At 39.8% G+C, this 19,625-nt stretch overlaps 1 protein-coding gene across 9 annotated transcripts in view; it reads left to right on the forward strand.

The window, feature by feature from the left end:
• SEPTIN11 (septin 11) overlaps positions 1 to 19,625 on the forward strand; it is a 97,151-nt gene that overhangs the window by 14,682 nt on the left and 62,844 nt on the right. The gene's annotated exons all lie outside the window — the stretch shown is intronic.

Here is a 19,625-nt window from a genome sequence, read left to right on the forward strand (position 1 = left end):
CCAGTCATCAATTCTTGGCCAATCATTTTTTTTTTTTTTTTTTTTTTGCATCTCTCCCTCCCATTTAAATTCATGGCCAATCTTGTATCGTCTATTTACCATTCTTTTTAGCCTCCTCGCTCCCTTCTCTAACCTCTTCCCTCACCTCTCCCCAAATTATTTTGAAGCAAATAACAGGCACTGTCTGATCTCATTTTGTTTTAAGAGCCAAGCTGTGACCTGGGGAAGGAGGGGCAGTGAAAGCCATCAAGGAGAGATACTCGAGGATCTTCAAACATATCTGTGATTTAAAAAGAAACGATGAAGTATATGGATGGTAAAAGTTACGGTTTAACAAAGATAGGTCATGAGTATTCAGATACGTGATACTCTGTATGCATGAGCTATTTCATCACCATCATCATCATCAAAAAGCCAAGTTGGAACTCAGATGGAAGTTACTGTGCCAGGCCTCGCTTACCTGTGCTTATCTTGAACTTTGGGTTTATGCATAATTTAAAACACTTAAACATTATTTCTGTGCAATATTTATCATTGAGCTTTATTGAATGCCAGCAGCGCTGTAGAGTCATGGGACGTTTAAAAGGTCAAAAGAAAGCTGAGGATCATTTTAGTCTAGTCTCCTCAGAAAGCTTAGCTCCTGAGAGAAGTAGCTTGATTTGAGCTCAGATCAAGTGGCCCAGTGCTTCCCGTCATTTACCACACTTGCCAGAATGACTGATTCACTGGGTTAAAACTTGGCATTGCTAAGTCATTCTTACCTGGCTTTTAGAATGACAGATTCTTGTGACCTCTTTGAGAGCAGAGATATGCCTAAGTCTGCTTGCTTGGCATTGTAGATACTCTTGTTAGAGAGAAATGTTTTCGTCATTAATAGTATAAAAGAGTCATTTATCAGGCCACACACGGTGGCTCACGCCTGTAATCCCAGCACTTTGGGAGGCCAAGGCAGGCGGATCACCTGAGGTCGGGAGTTCGAGACCAGCCTGGTCAACATGGTGAAACCCCATCTCTACTAAAAATATAAAAATTAGCCAGGCGTGGTGGCATGCACCTGTAGTCCGGGCTACTCGGGAGGCTAAGGATGGAGAATCGCTTGAACCTGGGAGGCAGAGGCTGCAGTGAGCTGAGATTGTGCCACTGCACTCCAGCCTGGGCAACAGAGCCAGACTCCATCTCAAAAAAAAAAAAAAAAAAGGAGTCATTTATCAAATTTTGTCTTTTGGGCTTAGAATTTATGCCTATTACTGGTGGTATAATATTATATATTATTGCCTATATAATACATATTATATATAATTTATTATAGGAAATACTTGTTTTCATATTTCTATTTCTAAATAAACTTGTGTAGCAAGCACATTTTAGTCATATGAACAGACACATTGAAGGAAATAATGCTTGCACCAATGATATTTAAAAGTGCAGTTTTCCTCACAACATAAAGCAAGAGTTGTTGCTATGCTTTTATAGTTTAATTTAGGAGCCAATAGTGATTTTCTCTCATGACAGAGTGCAGAATATGTATATTCTAAATTTGGAACCCTATACACGGGATCTTAGGATTTAAAGGGAATGGTTTTGTGATGGTAAAAGGATCTTGTATCATCGGAAATGTTCTCAGGGCTTGGCTCAGCTGTCTATTGATGGAAAAAGATAATGTGCTTTAGAAAAAGAGCTATATTGAAATTTTCACCAACTTTCTGATGAACAACTGCAAGCTTTCAGCTATAAGAGGCTGCCATTTCTTTTACATGGTTTTGTCTCCAGCAGAGTCTGCCCTTTGTGTTCCCTTAGGCTTTGTTAACTATGTTCCTGGGAGAGAAGGAAAGTCTGTGTTTCATCTCATCATCTGTGTTGCAGTTTAGTCCAGTTTGCTTTATTCCATGGTGAGTGGAGAGAGTAAGTAGTTGGATGGCGCCCTACATTTTAATGTTACCACAACTAAAGATTTATGCTAGTTTTGCAAAGAATTCTCTCATGAAATGAGTTTTATCTCCACTTGACAAGAGACAGTTGAATCCACAGTAGGGCTAAGAAGATTTAGGAAGAGATTTGGTCAAATTAGTTAGCCTGTGCTTTTTATGCAGGATAGAGACAGGAAACTGTTAAGGCTTGTAAAATGACTATGACCTGATTAGGCAAATATAGCAACTATTTTCAGCAAAGAGGCCACAAGATGAGTATAGCTGACTTTTTTTTTTTTAATGTATAAAGTTTGGAGATTTTCCAGTGATTTTCTAATAGACCAAATTGAAATCTAACAATAATACATCTTGAAAAAAATTAAAAAGTCATGTAATCAGCCAGGCATGGTGGCTCACACCTGTAATTCCCAGCACTTTGGGAGGCCAAGGAAGATAGATCGCTTGAGCCCAGGAGTTTGAGACCAGCCCCGGCAACATAGTGAAACCCCATTTCAACAGAAAAAATAAAACAATTAGCTGGGAGGTGGTGGCGCTCACCTGTTGTCCCAGCTACTCCAGTGGCTGAGGTGGGAGGATCGTTTGAGTCTGGGAGTTTCAGGCTGCAGTGAGCCGAGATTGTGCCACTGTACTCCAGCCTGGGAGACAGAGGGAGCCCCGTCTCAAAAAAAAATTAGGTAGTCTGGATCTCAGTTAATGGTTACGCTTTATTGTAGTTAGAAAAGTGCTTAACCTGGCCTGTAATCCCAGCACTTTGGGAGGCCGAGGTGGGCAGATCACTTGAGGTCAGGATTTTGAGACCAGCCTGGCCAACATGGCAAAACTGTGTCTCTACTAAAAATACAAAAATTAGCCAGGCGTGGTGGCTCACACCTGGAATCCCAGCTACTTGGGAGGCTGAGGCACGAGAATTGCTTGAGTCCAGGAGGCAGAGGTTTCAGTGGGCCAAGATCATGCCACTTTACTGCAGCCTGGGTGACAGAGTGAGACTCCATCACAAAAAAGAAAAGAAAAAAAAATGCTTAACCTGATGTAGCTATAACATTAATAAGAAATAGAAATTTATCTAACTTTCTCTTTAGTTAATGGCCAATGGTTTATTATACACAGTTTTGGTAAGCTTCAATTAGGTTCTGTGTTGAATTATTGATGGCATGGTAAGATGATAGTAAGGGAGGCAAATGTGTAAGCCATCTATGAATGAGCTTCATTATTTAGCTCATTTCTTTGAGGGAGAAAAAGTACCAAAAAGGCAACCCACATTCTTCAGTTAAACTGCTGGAAAAACACATGCCACCTCTTGGCACTGACTAGGAAATGGGGGCCTGCTGGTGCCATAGTCTTCAGTTTTTCAAAGGAAGATGGACATTTGGAATTTGATGTGAAATTTCCACATCTGACAATGTTGGCAATAAGTGTTTTAAAAATACTGTGTGGGTCACATAAACACATTTGCCGGTTGAGTCTGCCAATTTGCAATCTGATTTCCATTGGAAATAAATTTATTTGTTTTTCTTGTATTTGAATAAAGGAACCATTAATAGTTTGTTTTTTTTTTTTTGGTATGCCTTTTAGAATGATTTAACATTTGAACAATTTAAGCTTTTTGTGTGTGCAGAAAATGTGCCTGCTTTTAAAATACAAGTGAAGCAAGTGCTTGAACTCTGATATTAAAACGTATAGATTGGTTGAGGACAACATCAAAATTTTTGAATTGTTTCTGTAACAGGATCTCTCCAATACAGGCCCAGCCATAAGAGAGCAAATTTGGAGAACCAAAAGTTGATGTATGGTGTGAGCAGGCCCACAGCTGAGGGAGTGGGAGGAATTCTAGAGTGTGTGGTAGCTAAGCAAATGTGGCTCCGCAAAAACATGTGCTATATATAGTGAATGGGGTTGGATTTTCTATTTTTGGTTGAGTTCCAATGACAGTTAATGGCTGTTCCTATAGGTCATGAAATTATTTATGAATTTGGCAGTGGGACGATATAAAATGCAAGTTGATATAGGTAGAATAAAATCTGTTACCAAATTTCAATAAATTATTAGTGCTAGAGCCAGAAGGGCTTCAAAGTTCACCTAATTAAGGACCTTCGTTTAAGATGAGGAAACTGAGGCCTGGGGAATTGAGGCTTAAATTTCCCATTAATCCTTATTGAGGCCTAAGGACTTAAGTTGAGGCTTAAATTTCCTGTTAATCCTTCCCTCTACAGCTGAAACCCAGCATCCTCCCTTCTTTTTGGTCTTCCTGCCTATATAAAAATGCATCTTCTAGGAACTATTAGTGACAATTAAAGTCTTAGAAAAACAAAAAAGGTAGATGTTTTGTAAGCAGACTATTTAGAAAACATCTTTCTAAAAGGTTGATTTAGGCTGTCTTTCTAATTATTGGAACATTTTTATTGATAAAAGTTCTGTTGTTTTTGTTATGAGTTTTGAGACTCTTCTTTTCAGAAGCCTACTCTTTCATAACCTTTTTAAGAAGCAAAAAGCCAGTGAGATCATTAACAGTAAAGGAAAAAGATGTGGCAAAATTGCTCTTGATTTTACAGAATGTCCTAGTAGTGGGTTGAACCACACGAAAGTTGATATCCAGCCATTTCTCAACTACAAAAATAGTAGCTTCATGTGATTCAAGATGGTAGCTTGAGCAAAATGGTAATAAGGAGTATTGATGTATCTTCCTATTCTTAAAGAAATCCATGGCATTTTACATGGTCATTGAACACTCCACCCCTCTCAATTTATTCTACTCAAACACTGTTATGCTGGAGCATTTTTATTGAGAAATGTGGAGTTGGAAGTTAAAGGTTCCATGTGTACATTTGGAATAGTCTTCTTCCCACATGTTATGTTTGGCTTGAAACATAGTCTTCTTGCCTTGAAGAAAAGACTCCCTAGCTAAAGTCAGATGCTGGATTTGTCTCTAGTTTTTCAGGCCAATAGAAGCAAGTTGGCAGCGGGGCTCTTTTCATGCTCAGTCTTGGTCATGAGCACAATAGTTTCATATGTAGCTCTTAATATTACAACTTGCATTGAGGATCTGGGACTCTCGAAAACATTGTCTTGTTGTAATCGTATCCTAATTCTGATTTGGGAGACAGGGTGAATGAGCCTCCAGAGACCAGTATTGAACTTTAGACCTCTTCTTCTGCTGGTTTTCTGAATCGAATCCACTGAATATTTGTTTGGCCAAACCGATTTTTAAAAGAAGTGGCATTTTAGCATTTTGGAGATTACAAAAAAAGTACAAAATATGAGACATTTGAACTTCACTTTGAAAGTTACAGAGAAATTTGAGAAAATGTTGGGAACTCTGAATCATATTTCAGGCCCCTAACCAAATAAAGTAAATCTTTAACTTTGGGCATCAAGGGAATTAATAAATGTATCCATGCGAATTTTTCTTAAGAAATTAGAAAAGAGACGTCCATACACAATCCAGTCGATAGGAGTAGGGTAAACTCTACCGACTTCATGGTTCATAAAGATTAGAGTGTATCACAGCTGAATAAACACAACCAAGGAGCCATCACAAACAGCAACATAGTAATGGGATTTTTCTCTACTACTTTAAACCAGAGGGTTAGTTAAAAATTCACTTCTGACATTTCTAGCCCTTTTCTGACTATTAGTTAAAAATTCAGATGCTTTACTCCAGTTCTTAAAAAGCATTTCATAATACTTTTGTATGAACTGTAGAACTAAAGGGCCCTTTTCTTGGGGTTCCCAAAAGAAAAAAGGTATTGGAGAGACTAAATCTATTTTTTCTCTCTTATTTCTGCAAAAATGCCCTTCCATACTTCTGTTCCCTTTAGAATAAATAACGGCTCAACTCCCAGCATGACATGCATGCCCTTCTGAGACTTCATGCCTCTCTTCCTACAATCTCCATTAGGCTACCTGCTGGGCCCTGTGTGTGTCCCCTTCGCTTACCTCTCTGCTTTTGCATTTCACCTAAATGCCTTTCTCTTTGGCCTGTTTCCAGTCTCTCTACCTAGTCATCCTTCAGGACTCTCAACCAGGTGGAGTTAGGAGGACTAGTTTTCTGAATTCCCATTTTTCTTAGGCTTCTGTAATCAGCAGATACCGTGTTGTACCATAATAGTTTTCACGCCTTATTAATTTTTGTATTAAACACAGCATAGAGTAGTGGCTAGCACAAAGGAGTTATTCGGTAAATGCTTCAAAAGCAATTGTGCAGTTACAGGCTCAGGTCTCTTGCTATGTAGAGCGACTTAGTCAGAAAACATTACTGTGGCAAAACATCCTAAAAGGAGATCGCAGAACAAAGAATTTAACAATCTCCTAAATTTTCTCCAGGAATTCTTACAGTTATCAGTGTTTAGTGGTTGAGCATCTGACAACAGGAAGCTTTGAAGGGCTGAGAAATAAAGACATGCAATGAATTGGCTTAAGATTTTAATTTTCATTTCACCTGTTTTCTAGTCTCAGTCCAATTTTTCTCAGCCCTGGATTGCTCAGACCATACTAGTTGGATTGGACAGAGTGTAATATAATTTACTCCTATCAATCAGAAAATACTACAGTGACTGGTGAGGCAGCCTTAGCAAATGATATAGGTATTTCTCTTTGGTGCTGTATTCAGGGCCTTCCCCTGGGCTTTTCTTAGTAATTGAAATTATGTGTACAGGATTGACTCCTGAAGCTGTTTTTTATGGAAATTAGTGGGCGTCTTTCAGTATTTTCATTTTCATTGCTTATTAGCTTCCAGAAAACTACCAACATGCTTGATGAAAGTTCTAGAAATAATGTGAGAGGTGATTATTCATTAGATATCTTTGTCCTTGGAAGTGGGGAAACAGGATTCATTGGAACAATAAGTATTTACGTTTTAAAAGTTTATATATGATATCTGTATGTATATCTTATATAAACATAAATATCTAGCAGAATTGATGTTGAATTAATAGAGAATAGCATTTTAAATATTTTCTACTATGGAATTGTTTAATGTGGGAAAGACTATACAAGGTGCTTCATGGTTTCAGTATAGTTCCAATCAGTTGAAACCATTAAAAACCTATGATATATTAATATATCAAACCTATGAGATGTTAATATTATATGCATTTTACAAGTAAAGATAGAGGCTCAGAAGTAACTTGCCCCAAAGTCATTCCCCTAAAACGTGGCAGAGCTGGAGTCTTTACTTCTGACTCCCAGCCAATGTTTATCACAGTATTCTATGCTGCTTTATTTTTTATATTAATTATGGAGAGGTTTTTTTTTTTTAGCCTTTCACCTAAAATATTGAGCTTTGAGTACTAAATTTAAGAATAGCACATGGACTTCATGCAGACATCAATGTATACTGGTGAAAGGAAACACTAATTTTTAACATTTAAATCTTTCTGCGTATTGTGATCAGAATATTGAGGAGGTTGTTTTAGCTAAGTACTTTTTAATTGTGACCTTTGAATCTTGTCTTAAGCACAACACTTACGAAGATGCCAAGACTTTATGAGCTTCTTAGAAGGGTAGTATTCACTTGAGAAAGCAGGAAAAAGGAAACCACTTTAAAATAAAAACAACTTTGGAGCTATTCATTTGATACACTGTTCATCTTTAAAGAACGTGGTGAAGGTCTAGGTATAAAATGCCAAATGGTTGTCACAGCTGCCCCATACAGCTCTGCATTGTCTTCTTAAAAACAGACCTTTTAAAATATGAGGATGTAAGCTATTTTTTTTTAAGTAATTGTTAACTAAAGATGGCCGGTGGGTCCACAAGATACCACAAGCTCCAGGTTGTTACGATCCCCAACTACCATGACTTAGTGAAGTTGGACATCTTTTTATATGGTTATTGACCATTTATGTTTATTTCTCTGCAAATAACCTATTGACATCCCTACCTTCCTCCACAAACCCCCCCCACCCCCCATCACCGCGCCAATTGGGCTATTTTATCTTGTTGAGGTTCGTCCTTTATTGTATGTGCAAATATCTTCTCCTAGCCAGTCATGTATCTGTACTTTTGTTTTTGCTGTCTTGTTATACAGAAGTTCTAACTGTGCCATCTTTTCTCTTCGGTTTGTACTTTTGGTGTGTTGTTTTAGAAATCTAGATCACTCTTCACTGAAATTCACTTAATTATATTTAACTACTGTTTTGTCTTTTGCTTGGTGGTTTAAAAGGGGCAAGAACATAGCAACTGCTAAGAAACACAGTTCATTCACCCAGTGGGAGAAGTCCTGAACTAATAAATTAGAAGCAACTCAAAGAAAGCAAACAGCTTGGAACCCAAGGCATGAAAAGGAAGAGCGCTCAGGAATCCAGCCTTTTTAGTTGGGGCAGGCAATTAATGCTCTGTGATTTGAAGAAATGTTTATGAGATAATTAACACCTAACTTGTAATTAGCAGTCGAGTACAAACTGAGCTAGATGAAAAACAAGCAAGGGAGCCCTTAAGTTAGTGATAGGGTCGTTAACTAAGGTTGTTAATGTTTGCTGTTTTGGGGGAGATATCCCATTTTAGTACTCCTTTCACTTAGGTTATTTTCTGATTTATAGATTAAAATTCTCATCAAAACAATAATAAGTAATAATACTGGGCACTCATTCTGCTAGGCAGTGTGTCTAAGGACTTCATATACATGATCTCATTCTGTCAACAGACTTATGAGTAGATGCCATAATTATGCCATTTTACAGATGAGAAAACAGGCTCAGAAAGGCTAATTAACTCTCCCAAAGTCCACAACTGGCAAGTAAATGGTGCCAGGATTGAAGTCAATTCTTTCTTCTCTCACAGGTGCCCAAATGTGATGTTACACATTTTTAAAAATAAAAAGTAGATGAGAAAAAACTGAGTGGTGAGTAGTTGAAGTCAGTGATGGGGCCTGTTATGCTTTAAATCATTATCTGTTGGCATGCCCTGGGAGAGTTAGTTGCTCTTAAAGTTTCTGCAGGACTTTATCACTCAAAGCCTGTGGCGGGGAAAACAAAAAAGTCAAAGCTTCATCTCTCCTGGGGTCCCTGCTTTTCTACATTCGCTTTGCTGCTGCCTGCCAGGGTGACAGAGGGGTCTGCCTCTCTTTTCCAGCCCCAGCCTTGTTCCACAGCATCCCTTCAGTCAGTCAGGTCCAGAGAAACCCACCTGTCACTCTGCTGCAAGGGAACTGGCTGTAGCTTGCGGTGCATGTGTGCATGATACAGCATACGTGTGTGTGGAGCAGCCACACAGCGCAGCATGAGGGAGGCAGCTCAACTGCTGATGCCCAGAGGAGGGCCCTCTCCTAGGGCTCCTCATCAGCCATTCAGCTCTCCACACAGCTCAGCATGGATTTCCTCAGGCCATCCCAAACATAACCTTCCATTTTGGTGAAAATTTGTCTACTACTTTTTGTATGACACAAATCGAGCAAACAGCACAGAAACCAAAATCTATTTATTTGGAAATATTCTGAAGCGATTCACTGGTATAATTTCATCATGTTAAAGCGGGTTAGAACCCAGGCCCTGTTACTTACTTGCTCTGAGAACTTGGGTGAATTTCTTTGTGTCTCTGTGACTTTGTTTCCACATCTGTGAGGATGTACACTTTAATGCATTTTTTATGCACCTTAGACCAATGCCTGGCATATAAATAACACCTTCTGAATGTTAGCTAGTTTTAGAGATGTAAAGCACTAAGCCACTATTTCCAGAGTGGTGGTCCTGATACTATTTCAATACACTTCACCAACATTTTATATTCGTATCACTAATAGTTTTGGTGATTTCACATCACTTTTACCTCTCCTCATAAATCAAGGCATTTTGTGGTCTCTAGAGAAGTAGGGTTCATTTGAGCCCCAGAATACAGCTTCTGGCTTTGGATCTATGCTTTTCCAGCAATCTTTCGATCACTCATGTGTTGTCCCCTCATTTGAGCCTAAAGAATTGGTTTCTCTCCCCTCTCGTATTGGTGGTGTTCATAAGTTCTACCCACTAGCAGTTGAAATCGGGATAAAAACATCCCAGATGTCCTGTGTTGACGCTTCCTAATTCCTTTTCCTGTTGTCGTCTTTCTTTCTTAAAATTATCCCCCTTTGCCATGGTACTGGTCCGCTATTTAAAGGTCAGTGACTCATGTTGTGCCTCAACACTCTGCCAATCCCTGTACCGGATGCTGGGGAGGCAAAGTGAATACCACTTCAGGTTTTTGTTGCTGGAGATTTCATAGAGTGTTAGAGCAGGAAGGGCTTACAAAGAAACAACCTCATCTAGCCCTTTTATTTTACAGAGAAAGAAGCCAAGACCCAGGAGAGTAAGTGACCTACTTAAGACCCCTAGGCTCAGAACTAGAGCCAAATCCCCTGACACTTGCCCACACTACAAACCCAAGGACAGTAGAACTCAGGCGTTCTAGATAGGTCATTTGTAGACAAATTCTTCAGTCGTTTCCCACTGCCAAGTGGAGAAAACCCGAACTCCCCTTCTAGTCACCGATCTTGTGTTTAGGGCCCTGGACATTGGTTTATTTATGGTGAAAAGAATCTCACTGTTGGAGCTGGGCTGCAGATGGAATGAATCAAGTTTAACTTAGGTCCTCAATGCAGTTGGATATTTTATGGTGAGCCACCCTTTGTAAGAAATATGAGCGCTTGGGTGGGTGTGGTGGCTCACGCCTGTAATCCCAACACTTTGGGAGGCCGAGGCAGGCAGATCACTTGAGGCCAGGAGTTCAAGACCAGGTTGGCCAACATGATAAGACCCCATCTCTACTAAAAATACAAAAATTAGTCAGGCGTGGTGACACATGCCTGTAATCCCAGCCACTCAGAAGGCTGAGGCATGAGAATTGCTTGAACCTAGAGGTTGCAGTGAGCAGAGATTGCGCCACTGCACTCCAGCCTGGGTGACAGAGCAAGACTCTGTCTCAAAAAAAAAAAAAAAAAGAAGAAAAAAGGAAAAAAAAAAAAAAAGAAATTAAGCCCTTTTAAAAGGCTTATGGAACACAGCTTGGGTTACTCTTGGTGCCTCTTGTGCGTGTATCTCTAGGACTAAAGAATAACTGATGCCTTGCGGACAACATAGAACATGGTTGGAAGACCCTCTCTCTACCATCCCAAAGTGTTTACTATGACTATGTCAGCTTGGGGCATTTTTGGTTAGTTGGTATACTTTTTACAAACATGAAGTACTTCCCGTAGCCATTCCCATAGGTTTTTGTTGCAACTTCAATCCACTTCTATTATTATTACTTCAAGTTTTAAATATATTTACTTATTCACTTAAAATAACAATAATAAACTTATTACATGTTAACATAAATAACATTGTTTTATGAAAAATAACTACATTTTTCAAGTCAAAAAATTAGGTGAGATGCATTGTTTCACATTTTGCAAATCTCTTTAATGTCTGACTTTAATGGACAGCTGGGTCGTCAGATCTGTATTTCATTTACTCTGATACAATGTATTCTTTTGGTTGAAGTACCTGAAGATCCAACCTCACATAGGTATGTGGTTGGAAAAGGAGGAACTTGTATACCCCTAAAAGGTTCTTGGGGAGGACCCAAGGATTCTCTTACCAAATTTTGAGAACCACTTTCTTTAAAGTAACTCTTCTACTCTCTGTATCTTCTACCTTCAGTCTTCTCTAAAGAGGAGTTCTGAATTTCCTACAGATAACTTGGAGAAGGAAGTAAGCACTTTTGTTATTTTGAAGTTAGGACTCTTAGTGACTGTGTCCTGATAGTAATGTGTAAGGTAACACTATAAAGAAAAACAGGAAAAGAGTTTAAGGCAAATTCAGGATAGTGTTTACCTCCAGTACAGAGGGAGAGTGATGCCATCTCACAGGATACTGTGGGGCTTCAAAGCTTTTGTTAATTTGTTGTTTTTTGGTCTGGGTGTTGGGTATGTGAGTGTTTGTTCTATTTTCTTTACATGGTAAGGACATGTTGTAAAAGATTATGAGGTATCTACTTATATACTTAAAGAAACCTCTGGTTTTTAGTACTTGAGGAAACAGTAAATACTATATTTTGTATTCAACATTCTCTGCTTTTTTGGGGCTGGTATCTCTTGCATCTTTTTAGGTCCAGTTTTTTAAAATACCCCTTTTGATACCTGGCTCACCCATGGAATTATTTTTCACTTCCTATACTTGTGTTAACATAAGATCTAAGGCTTGTGATTCCCTAATTGCTGCATGAATACACAGAACTGGAGACTCACAAGCTCAACTTTGGGACTAGAGTGATGAGATTTCTTGGTGTCTGAATGTTTGACTGTCAGACGACAATGGCTTTCAACCGTTCTAAGCCTTCGATGTCACATTGATCCTGGCCCTCAAAGACTCGTTGGTTGTTTGCTTTCCACTAGATAATAGGCTGATTTTGCGGTATCTGAACAATCATAAAGTTGCACTTCTTGGAAAGGGTAACCCGCTATTTGACTTACATTGGGAGCCATCCCACTCTGTTGTATCTTCTTGCTTGGTGTCAGCATTTTAGACTTTTGTTTTGATGACCCAATATCTCTAGTGAGCTTTTATTTGAAGTCTGATACCCACTCTGACGTAGGCTCTGGCAGCCTTTAATCTTTCACCCCATTGCAAATGTTAGAATCCCATAATTTAACAACTAGAGTTTATGTACCTTTCCTCAATGACCCTTCTCCACCCATCTATGTTACAGATGATGACACTGAAAACCAGAGAAGTGGTGGTCCCTGTCACTTATAGCCAACCTAGCTGAAATAGGATTGGAAGCCCTGATGGATGTTTAGCTATGGAATTTAATGGTTAAAGTAGTTTTTTATGTTTTTTTCCTTATTTGCCTTAAGGTAGATAAGCCCAGCTACACAATATAACATGGAATGAGGTAGAGAAAGAAGAGTATAGTGTTCTAAAGAAAGCATTTTTGGTGGGAGTAAAAATCTCAAGAGAGAGAGAATATGGCAGTAAATAATATGTGACTTTGAATTTTTTAAAGTTTGATTTTAGAATGCTCTCCCCTTTGTTACACTTACAAAAATATTACTGCTTAAGTAGATGACATCTGAATATGGTTTCCAAGGCCTGAGTAAACTGTTTGTAATTACCTCATGGATTGTTAGGAAATCAACAAAACAGGTATTTTATGTTGCTGCCATGGTGGCTAGTGGTTGAGCATTTGTTCCAAATTGCAAGTTGCAAGAAGTGCATGTAAAGGAATGTGAGTGTAATTAAAATGCCTTCAGAAATGGGGGTCTAAGTAAATATTGTATTTATTAAGTGAAACAGCACAAGTGAAATTACCAACTAATGCCTAGCTCAGGGTAGGCTTTAGAATAATGAATATTAGTTTTCCTGAGGGTAAAAATATTGCTAGTTTTTAAACTTATTTTTAAATATAAGCTCAGAAGTGGATAATGGAGTTTCATCAGTAAATCAATATTTTTTTTCATTAGTCTAATTTTAATATCCAGGTAATGAGCATTTTTAGCCTTTCTAAAAAGGGTGAGGGAGTGAATCTGGGGATGTCCTCTTATCCCAAAAGGTTCTTCTTCTTCTTTTTTTTTTTTTTAAGGATGATTAAGTTGATAAAATGGCTTACCAGTTCCTTGCCCATACTAGGTAGAGATACAGAAAATATTTCTTCTCTAGCCCATACTACCGAAAGGTTATTTGTTTGTTTTCGGTAATACAGGCATATGTGTGTTTGCTCCTCAGTAGTCTATAAGAAGCTAAGGAGGAAGTGGTGGGAATATCTGATATATTAGTCATGTGGTTTTAATCAGTCAGGACTGCTAACTGCATCCTTTCTTGTTTTTCTTTGCAACTTCTACTAAGCTTTGGTTGATTTTTCTCTGCAACTAATTCTTACAGCTTTGCCAGAGAAAAGTAAGAAAGGAGATTTGATAATCCTTGCCCTTAGAAGAGTGTGAGAGAGAGTAAGAGTGATTGCTGTAGGCTGCCTAACCTTAATCTGCACTCTCTGGGTTAGACTTACTCTGCTTCTTTTCTGTGAGAAATATAAGAAATCCACTCCAGCAGTTGGTGGTGGAGGTCTCTTCTTGGATTCTTCCTTCTCTTGTTTCCTTCTGTTCCCACTTTCCGTAGCTCCCACGTTGCTTTCCTTGTGTGCTCTTACTTGGTGGAATAGGGCCTGTGCACCGTGACAACCTACCTCTCCAGCGATTTCTCACCTTGGAAGTTGGTGACTTCTGTAGTGTGATGTGCTTGGGTGGGCCACGCATGTCCCTTGATGGCCAACACACACATCACTCTCTGGTTTATAGAAGGTTGACCAGAGGTAACTTTTCTAGACTCCCAGGCTCTACTAATGTAGTGGCCTGGGCTTTGGAGGCAGCCTGCTTGGCTTTGACTCCTGGCCCTACCACTTACTTACTTGCTGCACGACCCTGAGCAGCTTAATCTCTTAGAGCTTCACTGACCTCCACTGTAAAATGGGAATAATAATGGTGCACACCTCAGAGGCAATTGTGAGAAGTAAATGAGACCTATGTAAAATACTCAGCATAGTGCCTGCCATATATGTATAAAATAAGAGCTTTATACTTGTGAACTTTAGCAGAATAGTTTATTTCCTGAGAGAAAACACCCCTACAATGTTTGACCTCTTCACTACCATGTCTCTCCCTCCCCACAGTTGATTGTGACTAAGTGTTGGGAAGGGTTCATACTGAAGCATGTGGCTGGAGTATTGACATCCCTTTTCTCCGTTTTCCATGGGCCCTCTTAAACTTCACTTCCTCCGTCAAACATACCATGGGCATTTCAGCCCATAGTGAATGCTCCCTCCTGTGAATTCTCTATCACTGCACTGCTGCTCCATGGCTATTGTTTTTGGTTGGGGAAGTCAGGTTGTATAGACTTTGTGAGAAATAAGTTGCTGCATTCATTCATCCTAAACGTATGGCCCTGGCTACTTGTGATGTTGTGGTACATAAAGTTCAAAGTAAGATGAATAAGACAGGGTTCCTGTCCTCAAAATATGTACATTCTTTTGGGGGCCTGACCAAGTGAAAAACTAAGTGTACTGCTAGATGCAAGATGTGACCAAGGACCCAAATACAGTGGACCTTTATAAAATAAGAAGCAATGGTGTCTAATTCAAGGAACCAGGGAAGGCTTAGTGAAGAAATTGGCATTTTGCCTGGAATTTTGAGGATGAGTAGGATTTGACAAGTGGAGTTGAAGGTGGAGGCATGCTCTGTGCAGAGGCTGGTATGCTTTGAAAAGAGTCAGTTGTCCAGTTTAGTGTATGGGCGGTGGTGGACTTGGAATCTGGCAAAACTGGGTTGAATGCTGGTTCTGCCATGAATTGAACTTTAGTTTCCTTCTCTGTAAAATGGAGCCAATAGTATCTACTTCACAAGTTATAAGGATTAAATGGGAAGGTTTTTAAAAGGGCAAACAAAGGGCCGGGCATGGTGGCTCACATCTGTAATCCCAGCACTTTGGGAGGTCAAAGCAGGTGGATCACCTGAAGTCAGGAGTTCAAGAACAGCCTGGCCAACATGGTGAAACCCTGTCTCTACTAAAAAAATACAAAAATTAGCCAAGTGTGCTGGTGGGCGCCTGTAATCCCAGCTACTTGGGAGGCTGAGGCTGGAGAATTGCTTAAACCTGGGAGAAAGAGGTTGCAGTGAGCCAAGATTGTGCCACTGTACTCCAGCCTGGGAGAGAGAGAAACTCCATCTCAAAAAAAAAAAAAAAAAAAAGTAAGGGCAAACAAGCACCCAATAAACATCATTTTCCTGATGGCTGGAGTGGGAGGAGGGACATATTGAGAAGCTTGAAGGGTAGACCAAGCATCAAGCATGGTGACCTTTGAGTGCCTTGTTTGTTTTTGCTAAACCATACTTAGTATTGTGGTCTTTTCATAAATGTTTGATAAAATTGTTTTTTGATTGATTGATCTAGGGAAATGGCAGACCCCTCTTTTTTTGTTCTGTGGATAAAAAAGTGGTAGAGCCTGTTGCCTTTTTTCCTTCTCTGGGTATTTTAACCTTCATCATATAGGTACTCCCAGCAACTTTAAACTGATACTTTGAAAAGATAGTGATCTACTTTTCCACCTTGATCCCGGAACATGAGGTGAAGTATGAGGTACCTTTATTGGTGCTCTGTTCTCCATGGGGACCAAAGCTTCACAAGTTTGTCTGTCCAAATACATCAGGTTTTACAGTGATTGTTTCTTGGGTGTTCATGCATGTGACTTGTGGCTGTCACACTGTCTTCTGAATTATTAATATCTGGGCTAAAGGGTGGATAGGAAGTGGAACTGAGGAGGAATCGTGGGGAATTGCTGCCAAGCCTTGTTTCCTTATATCGGTGGCTGCAGCTGCCACATTGCGCTAAACCCACTACCGGTAATAAGCAACCTAAGTGTGTACATTTGGTGCAGTTGTGGCAAAAAAGGCTTAACTCTGTGTAGCCATGATTACAGTGAGATACGTGGTCTGACCCTCTCTATGTGGGAAGGGATTTGAGGCTTGGATTTTTCTCAAATTGAAATGGGAAAGTAGTTCTTGTTTTTGCCAGTGTAATCATCACTTATTTCCCTTAGCTTGCCATTCATTTTATCTATGTGAATAATAATTACTCAAATGGACCATTAGGCTTTGGGAGTGTTTAATGGCAGCCACCTGGATCAGTGCCTAAGATTTTTGCTAATTCTGGTTTGTCTTTCACCCTGAGTCCCATTTAACTTCAGTTTTTCCTTCCTACAGATCATATGGATTACAGCAAGGATCTCTTGCCAAGCTATAATCTTTCAAGTTCTGATTTTAGCTTAATGCTTCCCTGTAATCTTGCTATCAAGACTGTCAGAAACATATTCCCATTCACATATCCCATACTCTTAATCTATCAATCTAGGAGCATTGATGTGGAATTGGACCCCATCTTGGTGAGAAGTCTGGGCTGCTGACCCAAACCTTTTGTGCTTTGTGGTAACATGAGTAAAAATGTAACCTGTGCTCTTGCACACATTTTATCATCTCTTTTTGAGAGCTGATGGGATTTATAACAGATTGTAGTGTGCAGTCGTGTTTTCCCTGTGTTCTACTTGGGCCCTACTTGATTATTCAGACATATCAACATGATGATAATGATAATGAAAATGCCTCTTTAAGAGACATTTTCAGTGGACAATGGAGGGGGTGGAGAGGACTGTGGGAACATTCTTGGGAGCCGCAGCATGTGAAAAGGTTTTGCATTAACTGATCAAGACAAGAAAGCCAGCATATAAAATCTTCTATCAATAGGAGAACTTTGAGAAAAGAGGAAAATTGTAATACGGCCTCTTGGGTCTGCTTTCCTAAGCACAACAGTATGTGTGAGAAAAACTCTAAACCAACTTTTTCTTACACCTAGATGGATGCTTCCACAATGTGCAGTTAACTTTCTGTAAGGCAGAAAGTTGTCTCTGCTAGTGGGAGTATTTATTGATTTATTAGGGGTTATTTGGTCCTATTTTTTGAGAAGGAGAACAGAGTAAGGAAGGAGTAAGAAAGCTTTAGCTTGATTAGAATGGCTGAAATTGTAGCCGTAACAAATAGAGTCTGTTTATTAGCTTCTCTGCAAGATATGCATTTTTTTTTTTTAATGCTCTGCAGAAGTTTGCATCAAATAGCTTACCATTTGGATGGTTGCCCCAGCTGGTAATCTGGGTTAAAACCTTGGCTGAGGCAATTCTATACTCATGATCCCTTGGTCTGCTGGTCTGGTGGGAAGATATGTTTGTAAGTACACTAGGGAGTGGGAAACAGAAAAGTCTTTCATGACGTGGCTGCTCAGTGATTGTTTCTAGATCTCTCCCCCAAGTGACACTCAAATACTTAGTAGCACATCCTGGGCATAATGCTCCCCGTTTAAGGACTATTTCCAGTAAACTGAAAAAGAATCAGTTTTAAAGTCTTACATCCTCTACTCTTAGTTTTCCTAGTTCATTGATTTCCATGCCCTTTGGGCCTCTTTCCTTTTCTTGCTGCCTTCCTTGATAGATTCTACTTCTTTCTTTCCATCCATCTCCATTCCTTTTCTGCAACTATTCAAATCTTTTTTTTTTTTTTTTTTTTAATTGAGATGGAGTCTTGCTGTTGCCCAGGCTGGAGTGCAGTGGTGCGATCTCGGCTCACTGTAACCTCCGCCTCCTGGGTTGAAGCAATTCTCCCACCTCAGCCTCCTTAGTAGCTGGGATTACAGGTGGGTGCCACCATGCCTGGCTAATTTTTGTATTTTTAGTAGATATGGGGTTTTGCCATGTTGGCCAGGCTGGTCTCAAACTCCTGGCCTCTAGTGATTGCCTGCCTCAGCCTTCCAAAGTGTTGGGATTACAGGCGTAAGCCACCACACGCTTGGCCCAGATCTTATTTCATCTTACCATGACCTAGGACAAAACTGACCTGCTTTAAGAAAGTTTTACATTTTTGCTCTGGTCCACATTCATCTCCATTGTCTAACTCTGTAATCTTTGTAGTATATTTCATCATGAAACATTTCAAAATCATCTTCCATTTTACCTCAATAACTTATCTCCCTAATAAGACTCAAATTCCTTAAGAATCTTTTGCATTTCCTAGAATTCTTGTTACAAACGCAACACCTAAATATTTGCAGTTTACTTTCGTTATTGGAAGGCTTCCTCCAAAGGCAAAGGGACTCTAGCTAGTCTGTGGTTAGCTGCCCTTATCAGATTCAGTGTAAAAGGTTTGCCTTGGTAGCCTGAGAGTGATCTAGTTTACTATGCTTTTACTATTATCTATCTTTTTTCTCCTGGAGACAGTTGTGTGGTTTTTTTTTTGTTTGTTTTTTGTTTTTGTTTTTTTTTTAGCTGGGGAAATGCCAATATTCATTATTATATCTTATCCTAAAGTTACACAGGAGAAATAGGGATGTTGAAATAATGTATACTTTGGTAGGCAGAATCCGAAAATGGCCCCAAGATCCCAGCCCCCTGGTGTACACGCTCTGCATAATCCCCAGAACTTGTGAATATCACTTCCACAGGTAGGTTATGGCACAGCTGTCGTTTAGAAATGGAGATTGACCTGGGTGGACCTTACTTCATTAAGCAATCCCTTAAAAGGGACCAGACTGTTCCTGAAGAAGGATATTTGACATGTGAGAGGGACACAGGGAGATTTTTCATTGCTGACTCTGAAGACAGAGGTGACCTCGTGGCTTGGAACCGTCAATGACTTTTTGGAGCTGAGTGCAGCCTCTGACAGCGAGTAAGGAGAGAAGGCCCTCAGTCCTACGGCTGCAAGGAATTGAGTCTGCCCACATCTGGAATGAGCTTGGAAGAGGGTATTTCCCCAGAGCCTTGAGAGGACAACCTCCTTAGCTTGGCCCACACTTTGATTTCAGCCTTGTGATAACCCAGGCAGAAAGTCCAGCTACACCATGCCCAAACTTGTGACCTACGAAACTGACTGCTAATAAATGGATGTTGTTTGAAGCCACTAAATTTGTGATAATTTGTTACATGGCAGTAGAAAACTAGCACATGCCCCACATTTATGTAAACAACCTCTATTCCATCCTGATAGTGTTTTATCCAGGGTTGAGATTAAGACACAGTAGAACTCTTAGAGGCCAGGCATGGTGGCTCATGCCCATAATCCCAGCACTTTGGGAGGCCGAGGCAGGCAGATCACAAGGTCAGGAGTTCAAAACCAGCCTGGCCAACGTGGTGAAACCCCATCTCTACTAAAAATACAAAAATTAGCTG

The sequence above is a fragment of the Pongo pygmaeus genome, chromosome 3 (genome assembly GCF_028885625.2).
Source record: "Pongo pygmaeus isolate AG05252 chromosome 3, NHGRI_mPonPyg2-v2.0_pri, whole genome shotgun sequence".
NCBI lineage: Eukaryota > Metazoa > Chordata > Mammalia > Primates > Hominidae > Pongo > Pongo pygmaeus.